We start from the raw sequence: 12,887 nt of genomic DNA on the forward strand, positions 1-12,887 counted from the left end.
TTGAAAGACATAAGAAAAGGGATTGCAATGGACAAGAAGTATAAGCAAGCACTCCGGTTGAAACGAGATGTACAAGGAACGATAAGGATCACTTACGACAACACTCCGGTTGGAAATGGAAGGTAAGAATATGAACTTGGCAAGATGAAAGCACTTGGATGAGACTCCAGTTAGAAGAGGAATGATAGACACAAGACTCCGGTTAAAACAAAATAGGGAAGGAATAAGAATGATGTAATTTGAGCAGCACTCCGACTGTAAATGGAAAGAATTCAACATGAACTAGACAAAACAAGATGATGGAACAAAAGTAAGAATGGAATGGGATGAACGAAGGGAAACGAAACTCGAGGGAGCACGCTTACAACAAAAGCTAGAACGGAGTTGTTGGAAAACCAACAACGAAAAGAATAAGTTTGTAGTGGGCTTATGGAAAACATCTCAAAACTATGAGGTGAAATTCTGCCACTAACAGAAACGATATATTAGATAGATAACAACAAGGAGATGAGAATCTTAATTCACCGGGAGGATAGATGAATAACTTGGGTCATTTATAAGCAACATAGATAGCAACAAGCCATAGGGAAGGCTTTAGGTGGAATATAACCCAAGATAATTCCAACAAAGAGGTTGATGGATTTAAAATATCTCATTCATGATAACATGTGGATCGTGAAACATGAATTCAAAATATCAAGAATGGCATAATACCACCTCCAATGATACGGTGGAAAGAAATTGTACTCCGGATAGCAAGATGAAGAAAGCTTGAGCTCCTTTGAAAAGAAAGTTGATGAACGTTTCGAGAAGGAATATAACTCCTTGATGAACCATCATGTAGAACCTCCATGAAGAACTCCGGTAATAAAAGAATAATGAAAAGAAAGAGAAGATGAAAACACAAGGTGAAACCTTGCGATGATTGGATGAAGCTCTGCAACGAGATAAGTTGAAACATGGAACTCCGGAAAAGAAAAGATGAAACAATTGAAACCAAGAATTTAATCATCGAGAACAAACTCCGGAAGAAAAGATTAACATATGGATGAAACAAGAATAAGAATTATGTTATGCTTGTCCTTCATCAATTAAATTGATGATAAACAATGGATTTGGCACACTACTTATTCTCGTATCAAGGATTAAGAGAGATATAACATAATCTTGAGAACGTCTTCGACGAACCACCGGTAGGATCGAAACAACGAATGAATTGATATGATACGAAAGAATAGGAATCTTGCACGAACCATCGTAAGAAATGAAAATGAACGAAGAGAAGATAAAGAAACACCGGGAAGAATTATAAAATGAACAAAGATGCTTGAGAGGATTTAGATACATGAGAAAGAAGAGCTCACGAGCCAATTAAAGATCTCTTGAACGATGCACCGGTAGGATTGGAGAATGATACTGAAAGCTGAGAATGGATAAACCTGACTTGATGGACTCCGGATAATAAACTGAGAAGACTCTTGAATATCTCCTGATGGGTGAAAAAGATTCTCACAATCGAAAACAATTACGAGAGGATGGCAACAAGCTAGAATCACGAATCTTGAAGAGAATGGAACAAGATTAAAGAGGAACTCTTCTTCGGTCTTGAAATGCAGAGAATGACGATGAGAAACACTACCAAAAATTATTTAGACACTCCGGAAGAATCAAAAGCGAAGAGGTTGAGCCAACGATGAAAAGAATTTAACCGATCTTGGGGAAATGCATTTGACTGAAGATAAATCATTCTTACGTCAAACTTTAAAAGGCATTTAGGATAGCTCCGGGAAAATAAGAAGAGTCAGGTAAGATCCTGGGAAAAGACCTGTGGGTTAGGGCCCACTCAAAATAAACACCGTTGGAATGATTACTTGAAAGATATTGCACCGGTTGAATTAAATGGCTTGAATGAGATAACAACCTCGAAAGATCTTGAACGAATGTAGAGTGGAAAACACGAATCTTCGAGATACCTTGAGCACTCCGGAACAATTGAATAGCGAGAGATGGATGATTAAGAGGTGCACCGGCATAAGAAAAGCATTGGGAAAAAAGAAAAGGAGTATGCTTAATACCAAAGCTTGAATTAAATCCACCGGAGAAGAAAAGAACGAGGAATGACGAACTTGAAGCTCCATTAGAATCTTCATGAGAATCACCGGATAAGAACATTGACGGAAAACATGGAGAGACTTCCCATCAATAAAATGGATACTTGAAGAAGAAATCTTAGTCCTTGAAGAAAAACAAAGGGAGGGAGGGTGGGAAAAACAAAGACAATTTGAAATGGATGAAATCGTTGAGAAGAACTGATACTAGATCTTGCGGATGTTGAAATGATCGGATCCACTTGAAGAGAAACACGCCGGTGAAAAGAAATTGAAATGAACAAACTCGATGATCGAGGAGGATTAGTATTCACATCGGAATATGAGAACACCATTTGGAGGAAGGTATGGGATCAACATTTGACTTCGAAGCAACTCGAATATCACAACTCAAAAACAAAACAAAGGATTGGCTTGCAAAATAAGCCAGAACAAACATATGATAGAGATTTCGTCCGAAGTTTTCGTGGTGGGGCCTACACGGGCTCGATCGTACAGCACCATCATGTACAAGGCAGTGTACATGACATACGAAGCGTCCCCGAGTCGGCATAGCCAAGGACTCTTTAAGACACAACGAGACCACTGTAAAATCGACCGTGAATAGGCGGACCACTAGACGTCGAACCCCAATTTCATATCATACATTTGTCGGAAAGATATCCTAAGAGCTACTTGAATTCCCACCTATGAAACTCCCGAAATTTTCCGGTTATGCAATCAGGTGTTGGGGATACAGGGGAAGCATAATATCTCACCCAAACTAGCAAATCCTACATCCAGCTGTATCCATCCTTCAACACATAACCAAGAAACCTTCGGAAACCATCTACCTCAACCTTCGAAAAGCATCCGTTATACAAGTTATGGCGATACTCCCGAACTCCCGCCCCAGTACTGGGTGGCGTCGAGGTTATCTCACCAACGAACTGCATAAAAGAGATTTTCGATGTCGGCGTACTAAACTCAGGTATTCCAGAATTGCAACGATAAAATTATGACGACAACACCTCAGAGCTCAACTCCCCGGGACACTTCCACTAAACCCCTGACAGGAGGCACCAAGACAATGTTCTCATCATAAAACCATCGGAACGATTCCAAGATACTCGCGTGATCCTAAAATTTTTTTAGTGAAATTTGAGAAGAGAAGAGTCAAAACTCAACGTCAGGATGCCTTACCAGAGCGATGAGGAGACTGGGAAGTAAAAAGAATTCCTAAGCTCTCCGATATATAATTCCTAAAAGACTCAAAACATTTTTTTCTAGACACAACTCGGCCACTAAAAACGATCAAGCAATGGGGCTCCTAAGGTCGGGGAAGGCTCTGATACCAACTTGTAACGCCCTCGATGCGGCTATAGCTCCCACGTGTCGAGGCACGACTTAGAGACATAACCGCATTGAAAGCAATGTCGCAAGTCAGGCAATCATTACAACATCCCATGTAGTACATAATAAAAGGGGGAGATAACATAGTCGGCTTACACTCGCCACGTCACATCAGAGTACATAAATAACATCCATCAAACAAACACTCATGGCCCGACTACGGCGCCAAAATAGAAGAAAACCCAACATGCGACAAGGCCCTGAATCAAACCCCAACTAGGCACCACTACTGATCATCGGGAAAGGAAACATAATAACGCTGAGAGTCCTCGTCGAACTCCCACTTGAGCTCGTACTCGTCACCTGGAGCGGAATCACCTGGACCTGCATCTGGAATTATAGTATCTGTGAGCCACAGGGACTCAGCAATCTCGCACCCTCGCGACCAAAACTATTTAAGTGTATAGGAAAGGATGAGGCAAATATATGTGGAGCTGCAGCAAGCGACCAGCATATATGGTGGCTATCTTATACGCAAAAGAGGGCGAGAAGAGGAGGCAAAGCGCGAGCGAGAATCTAGAAGGACAACCTGCGCAAGCATAACTCCAACACCGTGTCCACTTCCCGGACTCCGCCGAGAAGAGGCCATCACGGCAACTCACTCAGTTGGTTCATTTTAATTAATTAAGGTTTAAGTTATCTACAACCGGACATTAACAAATTCCCATCTGCCCATAACCGCGGGCATGGCTTCCGAAAGTTCAAATCCCTGCAGGGGTGTCCCAACTTAGCCCATCACAAGCTCTCACGGTCAACGAAGGAATAGACCTTCACCCGAGACATTCCGATCAGACTCGGTATCTCGGTACAACAAGACATTTCGACAGGATAAAACTAAACCAGCAACACCGCCCGAATGTGCCGACAAATCCCGATAGGAGCTGCACATATCTCTTTCTCAGGGCACACTCAGATGAGACTAGCTACGAGTAAAACCAACCCTCAAGTTTCCCCGAGGTGGCCCCGCAGGCAGCTCAGTTCGGACCAACACTCAGAGAAGCACTGGCCCGGGGGGGGGGGGGTTAAAAATAATGATGACCCTTGGGCGCGCGACCCCCAAGGGAAAAGAAAAAGGCTAGGTGGCAAATGGTAAAACCAATGTTGGGCATTGCTGGAAAAGCTTTACTTAAGGCGAACTGTCAAGGGGTTCCCATTATAGCCCAACCGCGTGAGGAACGCAAAATCCGGGAACATAACACCGATATGACGGAAACTAGGGCGGCAAGAGTGGAACAAAACACCAGGCATAAGGCCGAGCCTTCCACCCTTTACCAAGTATATAGATGCATTTATTAAATAAGATATATTGTGATATCCCAACAAGAAAATAAATATTCCAACAAGGAACGGCCTCCAATCTTCACCTGCAACTAGCAACGCTATAAGAGGGGCTGAGCAAAGCGGTAACATAGCCAATCAATGGTTTGCTAGGACATGGTGGGTTAGAGGTTTGACATGGCAATTTGGGAGGCTGACAAGCAAAAGGTAGACATCGTAGCATTGGCTTAGCAAAGAGCGAGCAAACTAGCATAGCAAAGATAGTAGTGATTTCGAGGGTATGATCATCTTGCCTGAAATCCCGCAAGGAAGAAGAACGAGTCCATGAAGGAGACAAACGGACGTAGTCGAACGGATCCTCACAAACACGACGTTACCGGAAACAACCCGAAGACGCAACACCGGAAAGAAGCAAACAACATAGTAAACAACCACCACATAAATATGGCATGATGCACAATCAAGTATGATGCATGTCCGGTTTAATGAAGCATGGCATGGCCAAATGCACAAAACAATACTACAAATTAAGTGGATCTCAATATGCAACGAGTTGCATATTGACGGAACACCACATGACTTATTTAGTTCTCTCTCGGTTATGTACCGCAACAAAATTAAATGTTGATTAACATGGCAAGAGGTGAAGCATGACGAAACTACCTACTCTAGGCAAGTTTAAATGAGGCCGGAACAACAACCAAAAAGTCCGGAAACTCCTCATGAGCATATTATAGATTTGGTACTGTTTTGCCCTAAACACAATTTTAGAGTTGTTTAACATGCAAATAAAGGTCACCATGATAAACTAGGCAAAATTCTACCCCAAAAACATATAAAGTTTATTAAAATCGGAGTTACGGTTATTTAGTTATGAATAAAATCATTTTAACATGGCATAGGAGAAAATTAATGCAAACAGCATTTTAAATATTTTAAACATAGATGAAAGTTGGATATTATTAATCTACACAAAATTCTGAGCAAGTTTCATATATAAAACATTTTAATCCGATGCACGGTTAGTGAGTTTTTAAATGCATGAACATGAGGGTCTAAACTGTAAAACTGGCAGTCTCTGGATAATTGGACAAATTCCCAGGACGAAAAAAAAACGAGGCGGGCCGAAACAGGAACTGGAGCACTGGGCAGCCCAACCAGAGGAATGGAAAAAAAAAACAAGGTGTGGCGGGTGGCGGCTCACCCAGTGGGCTTCGGCCCGGCTGGAGGAGGAGGCAGGCCAAGGCGAGGCCGGCTGGGCTGGCGCGGTGCGGATCTGGACCGAAGGCGGGGACGGCACGCTGGGCCTGGGAGGCCACGGCGGGGCCCAGGAGCGGGGACGCGGTCAACGCAGATGGATCGGGGCTCCTCCCGATCCTCTCCGGCGGCGGCGCGCTGGGAACTCCGGCGACGGGGACGGCAGGAACCGAGGCGGCGGCGCCGGATCTTGGGGCGGGCGGCACCGGGGCTCCTCCCTGGGGTCGGATGGAGGCCGCTGCGCTCCGGGACGACGGCGGGAAGCGAAGGGCGACGGGGGCGGCATCCGGCGAGCTCAACGGTGGCCGGGGCCGGGCAGGGCACGAGGCGGCGAGCGGCGTCGGCGGGCGGCCGGCGTCGAGACGGCGTGCGGCGGCGCATGGGAGGACCGGGCGGCGCGGATCTGGTCTCCCCGTGGCTCGGGCGGCGGCGTTGAATGGGCCGCGGGGGCCGGTCGCGGGCTCTCCGGGCCCGGCGGCGAAGTGGGGCAGCGCGGTGCCATGTGGCGCGCGGTGAGTGGAGGGGAAGCGGCGGCGGGGAGACGTGGCGGCTTCTGATTGGCTGGAGTGAGGTGGCGCGCGGGGGCGGACATGTCCGGTGCAGCGCAGACGCGTCCGGTGGCGCGGGGAGGAGTGGATCTAGGGTTTAGACTGCGAAATGATCCGAAATTTCGGGGAGGGGTGCTCTTTTATAGGTAGAGGGAGCTAGGAAGCTCCAAATGAGGTGCGGTTTTCGGCCACGCGATCGTGATCGAACGACCGAGATGATGGAGCAGAGTTAGGTGGGTTTTGGACCAAAATGGAAGGGTGTTGGGCTGCAACACACACGAGGCCTTCTCGGTCCCTCGGTTAACCGTTGGAGTATCAAACGAAGTCCAGATGGTACGAAACTTGACAGGCGGTCTATCGGTAGTAAACCAAGGCCGCTTGGCAAGTCTCGGTCCAATCCGGAAATGTTTAATGCCCACACACAAAAGAAAGGTAGAAATGACCACTGGAGGAGAACGAAGCGCCGGATTGCGAAACGGACAACGGGGAAAAAGCTCGGATGCATGAGACGAACACGTATGCAAATGAAATGCGCATGATGACATGATATGCAATGCATGACACGTAAGCAATGACAAAGCAACAACAGCGAATAACTGATCGACACCTGGCACATCGGTCTCGGGGCGTTACAATAGGCCCGGTGCCTGGCAATAGCTCTATCAAAAACTCGATGTCTCGATCCGGTGGCATGCCTGGTAACTCCTCTGGAAAAACATCCGGGTAATCCTTGACTACAGGCACTTCGTCCTGAACAACTCCCGTGAGGGTATTCACTTGGCTACTTCTTGGCGCATGCCTAGAAACATACTTGATCCTTTTTCCCTCAGGGGTGGTGAGACAAATTGACTCACTAACACAATCAATGTTTCCTCCATACTTTGACATCCAGTTCATGCCTAATATCACATCCAATCCTTGTGACTCCAAGATTATTAGGTCGGACGGAAAAACATGGCTACCAATGGTTAAGGGTATCTGGTCGCACCATCGACTAGCCATATACTCTGCTCCAGGTGAACTCACTAACAGATGGGTCCTAAGGGTTTGGGTTGGTAGTTTAAACTTATCCACGAATTCCCTTGATATGTATGAATGCAATGCACCAGTATCAAAAAGAACAAGGGCGGTAAAATACTTAACCAAAAACTTACCAATAACTACGTCTGGCTGCTCTTCAACCTCCTCCACGCTGACGTGGTTCACTTGTCCTTTGTTGAATGGATTGGGCTTCTTTCCCGCGCTCCCATTGCCGTTTCCATTCTTCACTTCAGGGCACTCCGTGGCATAGTGTCCAATCTTCCTGCACTTGAAACAAGTAACGTGGCTTAGGTCTCTCTTGGCGGGTGTGGCTGGATTGGAGCGGTTCTGATTGTTGTTTGCTCCATTTCCATTCCCATTCCCATTCCTTGGGCCAGTATGATTATGGTTACTTCCTCCATTGTGGGTGTGGCCTCCATGGTTATGAACAAGTCCTCCCGAGTTCGGAGTTAGGCGAGGCTTCTGCTGAGCTCCTGAATTATACCTTCCTTGTCCATACTTCCTCTTACGGCTCTCAATCTGCTGCTGCTTCCCTTCAATCATAAGAGCTTTATCTACCAACTCCGGGTAGTTGTTGAATGTTGCCACCATCAACTGCATGCTCATCTCATCATTCAGCCCTTCCATAAACTTCTCTTGCTTTGCGGCATCTGTGGCCACATCATCAGGGGCATAGCGAGATAACTTGCTAAACTCATCCGCGTACTCAGCCACAATACGGTTCCCCTGGCGTAAGTTGCGAAACTCACGCTTCTTCATACTCATAGCTCCAGTTGAGACATGGGCTACGAAAAGCTTGCTGAAACTGATCCCATGTAACAGTGGCTATAGGGTAGGTGACAGTGTAATTCTCCCACCATGAGGCTGCTATTCCATTCAACTGATGTGCGGCAAAACACACCTTCTCAGCATCGGTACATCCTGCAGTGGTTAACTCCCTTCCAATCCTGTGGAGCCAATCATCTGCCACTATCGGCTCGATGCTACTGGAAAACATCGGCGGCTGCAACCTCAGAAAACGGGCTAAGTTATCAACTTGTGGTGGTGGCAGTGGATTGTTGTTGTTGTTGTTGCCTTGGTTCTGAACTAACAATTGAAAAATGCAGGTCGGGTAGTTTTTCCTAGCACTCTTTTAAAATATGTGCATTGCGCAAACCTAGAAAACGAATCGTGCTAGGGCATGTGCAAAAGTCGCCTGGTAGGGAAGCCAACGCTCTCTCGTGAGTCGTGACCTTGAAGCCTACGCGAAACTGGCAACAAATCACGATGGTGGGGTGGACGATCTGATGCTATCATCTAATTATTCTTTTACGGGCACCATGGTGGGCAAAAGTCGGCCCAAACCATTTTCATTTTCTAAAAGATGAAAGGCGATACAAAACAACGGCTACATGTAGCTCCATGGTGGACAAAAGTCGGCCCGAACCATTTTCATTTTCTAAAAGATGAAAGGCGATACAAAACATTAGTCGAAAGGAGATCCGATACCAAGAAAACGGAGAGAAGTTGCCAGCTTGTGCTGCAATCAGTCTACACCTTAAAGGACTAGGAGAGTCCCAACCACCGTTGAATGGCTTCCCACTACCTAGCCACACCGTGACAACGAAAACACCATAGACCATGCCAAAGGGCGATGTTCCGCCAAGATGACCCCTGCACCTTCCCTTGGCCACCACGGGCCACCATCACATATAGAGAGAATCATAACACTATGCGATGCAACAAAACCTCAAACGCCATCAAAGGGCACCGATCTCCGAGACCACACTGCCGTCACGAGCACACAAGAGAGAGGTCGACCAACAACACCAGGATGACCAAAGCAATAACCGTCTGCCAAATCAGTTCCACCGCCACCACCATACATCCCAACAAACCAACGAATACCGAGCGAGACACTTGCGACCAACGATGGATCCATGGCTCGAGACTGTGCCCCCAAGGAGGGAAATGACACCTGAAGCATCACATCCCGGACCACCCCACAGCACGTCGACTGCCGAGTCTGACAAGCGCATGGGGAAGCGACGCGCAAACTCAGGTTCGCCATATCTTAGCCTCCATAATTCAAACACTTGATTCCCTTCAAATTTAAATATTTACCACATCAAGCAAACATGCATGTAGTTTTTGATAAATTGTGTGAACAAAAGTAATTTCACCTACGACGTGTACAAATCACATGTTCCCACCGTGTGCATGGTCCGCTCATTTGAGTTCCGTAAAATGAATAATCAAATCTCGCTGCCGCGCACCAAAAACTCGTGACATCGATCCGATTTGTTGGAATCTAACATGATTAAGAAATCATGCTCGGATATGGGTTCACCTTTCGCTTGGTCCTTAAATTTGGAGCCTACACGCTTTCATCTGAATTTGGAGCCTACACGCCTCCATCTCTTCCTCATGTCATCTGCTCTCTTGCATTTCATCCCATCTCGCCCTCTTCTCTTTGTTCTTATTCTCCTTCATCCCTAGCTTTTCTTGCTTTCTCATCTCGGTGTACTCGTTTCTTGTCCTCATAAAATGATATAGCATTTTTTCATCGTCTCCACCTCTCCTATCTTAAGCCTCAACTTTTCTGACTTCCTTCAGTCGGGCTGACCCATGCTAGACACTAGAGTGGTACTTCTAGGCACCTTTGCCCTTTCCTCTCCATCAACACCATCTATGTTGTCGTCCATCTCCCTAGAGGAATTGGCGCATTTCCTAGCTTTTGGATTGGCATCAACATTCCTCATCTTCGAATTCTCCTGCTCTTCCAACAAATACCAACAATTTTGGAGGACAAACAGTTTGCCCTTGGCTTAGGCATTTGTTTGTAGATGTCTTCAGCTATCTCATCCTAAAACAAACAAATGCAAAAATTGATGACAATGCTCAAAGTAATAGAAATGTGTCAATAAAAGAACAATAAGATTGCTTACATATTGATCGATGGTGACACCACTAAGAGGAGGGTGCTTCACTTTATCCATACAACCTGCCCAAGGACTGCACATCTTTTAAACCATACCTGATACGTCTTCAACGTATCTATAATTTATGAAGTATTCATGCCATGTTTACAATAATATTATATGGTTTTGGTGCACTTTTACATCATTTTTATGGACTGACATATTGACCTAGTGTCTGGTGCCAGTTCCTGCTTGTTGCATGTTTTTTGTTTCGCAAAAAATTCATACCAAACGTGACAAAATTTACGGAGATTTTTTTTGTAATATATGTGATTTTTAGGAAAATGAATCAACACAAGACGGTATCTGAGGGCCCCACAAGACAACATGGCGCCCCCTACCCCGCCAGGCGCGCCCTAATGTCTTGTGGGCACCTTGTAGGTCGGTTGGAGCCCTTCTTTTGCCGCAAGAAAGACAATTTCCGGATAAAATTCCTCTCAAAACTTCAGCCCAATCGGAGATACGGATCTCCGGGACTATAAGTAACGGTGAAGGGATCCGAAAACAGTATGTAGCGACCCGACTTCAAACGGTCAAGTCTCTGTGCTTCAGTGTCATCCCTGGATCGGTAATGCTGACATACACAGTACTCGAGGATTTATAGCAGAGTAGCAATCACACACTTATTATATCGAATGTCTCAAAAGAGAACTTATTACAATAAATATGGCTTAAGGCCATCTAATACGATAACAGCGGAAGGCTTGGAAGATAAAGTGAGTCCATCAACTCCAACGGCATAGCTAAGCTGCACGGCAACGACCTAACGAACCTTACTCCTCGTCTGAAAAGTCTGCAACATAATACGCTGCAGCCCGAAAACGGGTCAGCACATGGAATATGCTGGCAAAATAACACAGTAGAGCAAGAACTGAATAATACTATCACTATATGCATATTTGGCTGGTGGAAAGCTCTATGGTTATAGTTTTTGCGAAAAGACAATTTTTCCCTACAACAAAGGAATAGATTTTATTTAACTATCATGGTAGTTGAAACATCATTGAGAAGGTTCCTCCAACTCAATCCCAATTAAAGTAATTAACAACCCAACAAATTTATTTAGTAGTGATGAGATACTTATGATACTCCAAGTACTAGATACTCAAGATGTCCATAACCGGGGACACGGCTAACCATGATTAGTTTATACACTCTTCAGAGGTTTGCGCACTTTTCCCCGCAAGACCTGATCTCCTCTGTTGGATTTCTCGCACTACATGGTGTTTGAGAAATGGATGACCTAGGCGCAGTCTTTCAGAAGCATTAACCCCTTACTCCGGGCAGACCATACCAACCTACATCCCACTAACTGCTGATCCACCTCTTCGGGAGCTTCACGCAACTTACTCAACTATGCTAGAGCCCATAATAGCTTGTGGCTGCACACGGAAGTTTCTAGCATGAAAATATCTCAGTTTCCTTTGAGCCTGGGTGGCGGACCATAGGATTATCACACGGGTACTCCGGGATATCCTAGGACAACACTGGATTCCCCAGGTGCCCAACAAACAATCCACCCAGATGTGTATTCAAGTTGCCACCTTAAGTTGAACCATTAATTAACAATCTCACATCTGTCATGGATTTCACTCACCCAACCATGTCTACGAGCATAGCATAGCAATATAAGCAATACATAGAAGTAACTCCCAAGGTTTTGAATAGAACAGGGCAATAGGTTCTACCTCATCAACTACTTCCCAACCCACATGCTAATCACATCCTAACCATGCAATGTTTGAGGATTGAAACTAATGCATAAAAACTGGGTGATAAAGGGGTATGATCAAAGTGTTACTTGCCTTGCTGATAATCCGCAAAACATAGGGACTCGTAGTAGCACGCTTCGCACTCCGGGTGTTCTATTGCAAACAAATAGTAGCATACATAAGCAGTCAAACAAAGAAACACGGGTAAATCTCAAATAACAAGATCTAACCAGAAAGTTCAACTTAAGAACTCCAGTTTGCGAAAAGAATCAAATCAAACGGAGCAACGAAACTCAAACTGCGAAAGAAACAAGCTTCGTTTACTAATCTGGACTAAGGTCAAAATTTACAGTAGCAAAAACTTGTTCAAGTTGGTTAAACGGAAAGAGGGTTTCGAGACGAAGATCTAGGCGCTTGAATCGCCTGATTCCAACAAACGAGCGAAAAGATAAACTAAAACGAAAATCGGATCAGAAATCGCGATCAGGAATAATCGCGGAAAAATCCGAAAAAAGAAAACTGACGAACAGGCTAATGAACGAGCGTTCGTTGTCTCCGGCTAATGAGTGAACACCGTTCGTTAAACCGAAC

This window comes from Triticum urartu, chromosome 2A (assembly GCF_056163025.1).
Source record: "Triticum urartu cultivar PI428250 chromosome 2A, HENAU_Tu73, whole genome shotgun sequence".
Lineage (NCBI taxonomy): Eukaryota > Viridiplantae > Streptophyta > Magnoliopsida > Poales > Poaceae > Triticum > Triticum urartu.